The 4,695-nt window shown below is 35.1% G+C and overlaps 1 pseudogene; it reads left to right on the top strand.

The window, feature by feature from the left end:
* Positions 1 to 414: 414 nt before the first annotated feature.
* On the top strand, positions 415 to 3,181 carry LOC145068209 (receptor-like protein EIX1; annotated as a pseudogene).
* The last annotated feature ends 1,514 nt before the right edge of the window (positions 3,182 to 4,695 follow it).

Raw genomic sequence — 4,695 nt, 5'->3', positions numbered from 1 at the left:
CTTTTCTCTGGTCATGGCTGATATTCAATTACCCAATCTGATCTATCTCTCTGATACCATAAAGAATTTGGTGAAAGCAAAAGTTGCTTATAGCTTTATTTCATTATGATCAAAAGATGCTTATTACAGAGGCAAGGAAATCACGAATAAATAGAGCTAAACCAAACCTAACTAACAAAACAAATAATACGGAATAACTATCTAAACAAAGATAATGACCAATAAAGATAATGGCATGTTTCAAATAAGCACCAAAATAGATCAATCCCTTTTTAGTTGCTCTTCATTTATGGCTTTATAAATCAACTAGTTTCTTCCTTCATCTTAACAACTCATCACTTCATCTTAGCTATCCATCTTCCTACTTCATTTTTTTTCCAATCGCTAAATTAACTAACCGAGTTAGGGTGGATAATGGGGAATCTGAGGGGTTTGGGGCTCCATCTCATTTTTGTATGTTCTTTTCTGTTTGCTGGAGCCACATATACTATTTGTTTTGGTGATGAAAATACCAGTCTCACTGTTTGCTTTGAGAAAGAGAGACTTGCTCTTCTCAAGTTCAAAGACAGTGTTGAAGATCCTTATGGAATGTTGTCATCATGGGTTGGCATTGAATGTTGCTTCTGGGAAGGAATCCATTGTGATTGTGTCACTCAGAAGGTAGAAAGCCTTCACCTTGAAGGAGATTATTATTGGGGTGAAGGCTACAACTACTTAGTTATCTATGATTTGAACTCTTCTTTAGCAGAGTTGAGGCATCTCAAACACTTGGACTTGAGTGGGAATGATTTTCATGGAAGTCGGATCCCTGAGTTCATTGGATCCTTCAAACACCTGACCTATCTTAATCTATTTGGTGTTGGTTTTGGAAGTATTATTCCTCATCACATCGAAAATCTTTCTAATTTAAAGCTTCTTGATCAAAGTTCAAACTATCAGCTGATGGCTGATGATATGGCTTGGATTTCTGGACTTTCCTCACTTGAGCATCTTGACTTCGGTTCAGTAGATCTTGGCAGAGCACAAAACAGGGGCATGCTGTTTTACATGATTCCTTCATTAAAAGAGTTATGTTTGTCTGATTGTGGACTTTCCAATGGTGACCTTGGTCCATTTCTTAATTCTAGTAGATTACTTCCCAACATCAAACACCTCGATCTTGGCTTTAATTCTTTCCAAGGTCCACTCCCCGGCTTTTTCCAAAACATGTCATCCCTAAAATTCCTAGATCTTTCTGAATTTATTCTTAGTTTGTCCTGGAACGTTGCAAACCTGCTAACCTCGATAAGACGCATCTATCTCCCCCTCGTCTTAATTTCAGCACACTTTCTAACATCCAACACTTGGTTCTTTCGGGAAATTCAACTGAAGGCATATTTCCATCTGTTTTCACAAACATGACTTCCCTAAGATTCCTCGACCTCTCAGGAAACATGTTGAATTCATTGGTTCCTGATATGCCTAACCTTCTAGATCTTTATATTTCCTTTAACCAGTTAACCGGTCCCATTCCTACATTCCTTGCGAATCTTTCTAAACTTGACCTTTCTTCCAATCAATTGAATGGATCAATTCCAGAATCCTTTGGGAATCTAGCTCCTTTAACATATTTGGACCTAAGTTCCAATCGGTTAAATAGGACTATTCCTATTTCAATTGGGCAACTTGCCAAACTCGATTTTCTAAATTTCTCTTACAATTCATTAGAAGGAGTAGTTTCTGAAGCCCATTTTGCTAACCTTTCAATGTTGAAGTACTTGGATACTTCTTCTAACATCCAGTTGACATTCAATTTTTCTCGTGAGTGGATACCTCCAGTCCAATTGGTATCTCTTGATCTCAGTTCTTGCAAAATAGCAAATGGATTTCCACAGTGGCTTCAAAATCAAATGAAACTTGGGAGGTTAGTGCTGTCCAATGCTACAATCTCAGGACCTCTGCCCAAATGGCTGCGGAAGATGCCCATCATTCTTCACTTAGATCTCTCTCATAACCAACTCATTGGACCTATAAAGAACCTTCCTAATGGGGCAACTTATGGTGGGTATGTGGATGCTCCTTCATTATTTCTGGGAAATAACTTTTTCAATGAGTCGATTCCAAGGTCATTGTGCAGCAGGACATATCTGGTAAATCTTGACCTTTCCAGAAATATGTTAACTAGAAAAAGCCCCAAGTGTCTTAAGAATCTGCGAGGGTTAAACATCATGATACTTAGCTCAAATCGGCTATTTGGTTTCATTCTAGGTTCTATAGCTCTCAGTTCATTAGGTTGGTTAAAATTGAACAACAATAACTTTGTTGGTGAACATCCTCCAAAATTTGGGAATTCGCAACGTCTAAATATCTTAGACATGGGTGATAATAAACTGTCTGGACATGGACATATACCAGAGTGGGTTGGAGAGAATCTTAAAAGTTTACTAGTTTTGAGGTTACACTAAAATAAATATACCGGAAGAATTCATTGGTCTTTGTGCAGAGCTTCATTAATTAACTTTTTGGATATTGCACACAACAACTTAAAGGGACACATCCCTCGTTGTCAAGGTGAGTTGAATTTGCAACTTCAATGTGTTGATCTTGAATATAAAAGGACTTGGCTTTTGGTTACTAACATGGACCTTTCAAGTAATCAACTTGTTGGAGAAATACCGGTCGAGCTAACTGCGCTAAAGATGTTGGTGGTCTCCATTTGTCTAACAATCATCTCAGTGGGGGTATTCCACACAACATTAGAAACATGATGAAGTTAGAGTCTCTCGATTTATCTGGAAACGAGTTGACTGGGATGATCCCTCAAAGCATGGCGGATTTGACCTTTTTGAGCCATTTGAATTTGTCACACAACAAATTGTCTGGACAAATTCCAACAGTAAATCAACTGCAGATGCTAACAGATCCATCCATATATACTGGGAACAAAGATCTTTGTGGATCTCCATTGCCTAATAATTGCTCAATTACGAAAGACCCAACAAGAACCAAGAAGGTATGGTTGTTATACGTGGATATAATTTGTGGTTTTGCAACAGGGTTTTGGGGTGTTATTGGACTTCTGTTGTTCAACAAGCAGTGGAGACAAAAGCATTTCATGTTTGCTGAGAAAACTATGGACAAAATATATATTGCAGTTGTGGTAATAGTTGCTAAAATGAATAGAGGAATAGAAGCCTCATAGATCCTCTGGAATCATTTGTTATTTTGTTTTCTGAAACTACTATTTTTATTTTATATTTGTAATATCAATGTTGTTTAAATGTGTCAATTGCACGAGTGATTGATTTTGAATTCGAAATACCCAACTACTGCTCTCATCATCTTTTTAATGTTCTGAATTTTTTCTTTGAGTCAAAATATGCAGACCAATCTACTAACATTTGTTCTGTCCTTATAGAACAAAATATGATCATAAAAACATGAATCTCTATTGAACTAGACTCTGATATATTATTTGGTGGTTTTGGAGACGAGGTTTCAAATAATCAAATTTCAGCGGCTGTCTAATATACTTTTGTATTTTCGCAGACGATGTTTCAAATAAACAAATTTCTAGCCCATCGGTAGCGGTAGGTGTTGCCTTCAATCATTTAGGTCAACGGTTCAAGTCCATGGGACATAACATAGGTGAAATTAGAAATAAATTAGATTTGTCGTTAAAAAAAACTCACAATCGTAGAAACCCTACAATTCAAAGCCAATGTAACAAATGAGTCCAATGTAAACTCCAAGGATTCTCAATTTTTAGTTTTTTATGCTTATTTATTTTTGCATTTTAAAAATATTGCAAGATAAAATAATAAACTTCCGGTAAGAATAGATAGTAACAGATTTATTTTACTATTTTGACAAAGAAAAATTAGAAAAGGGGGTAAAAAATGATCCTACAATGATATTTACGAGAAGAATAAAAATAGACTACAATACATTAGTATTTAATTGTAATAAATTAGGTTATAACTTATGTATTATACGGTTGACAAATTAAAATAACATTGATAATAACAAAAAAAACATAATATATTGTTTTTTTTTCATTTTAAGTGAGAAAAATGATAAAATTATCAAATTTAACAAAATGTCAAAATCACCATTTTATTAAGTAGAGGAAAAATATGTTTTGACCACTAAAAGTGTTTCATTATGAATTGTTGATAAAAGCAAAATATGTAGGAAATAATAAATAAGTTACATGAAAAGTTGGTTAGTTATTTCAAGTAATTCAGTTTAATAGGTTGTTACGTATAAATATTCAAAAATATTTTTACTTATGCATCTTGATCATACAAATTTTTATACCACTTACAAGGTAATTAAGATCCGACCCAAATAAAAAATCACAATAACCTCTTCCTTCTATGAATACAAGTAAATAACATAAACAACATAACAATAAAATCACCTTCATCAACTACAAGAAAACGAAGCATTAGTGATTGTCGTTGAAGCCTGGATTTGTCGCCGGTAAAAGTACTAGTAGGGACACGTCGCTGCTAAAAAGTCATCCCTGCCCTATCGCTATTGCTCAAAATGTAACCACTAAAGATTTTTGTCGTCACTAATAATTGTGTTGCCGGTAATGTTACCGCTAAAAAGTCGTCAGTACCGCCCCATCGTTATTGTTCAAAATGTCGCCGCTAAAGATTTTTGTCTCCGCTAATTGATATGTTGCTGGTAATAGTATATGTCGCCGGT

The sequence above is a fragment of the Lactuca serriola genome, chromosome 8 (genome assembly GCF_051521515.1).
Source record: "Lactuca serriola cultivar US96UC23 chromosome 8, Lser_US96UC23_V15, whole genome shotgun sequence".
In the NCBI taxonomy this organism is placed as follows: Eukaryota; Viridiplantae; Streptophyta; class Magnoliopsida; order Asterales; family Asteraceae; genus Lactuca; species Lactuca serriola.
Note: the sequence above shows the minus strand (reverse complement) of the source record. Positions and strands in the feature narration are given on the sequence as shown.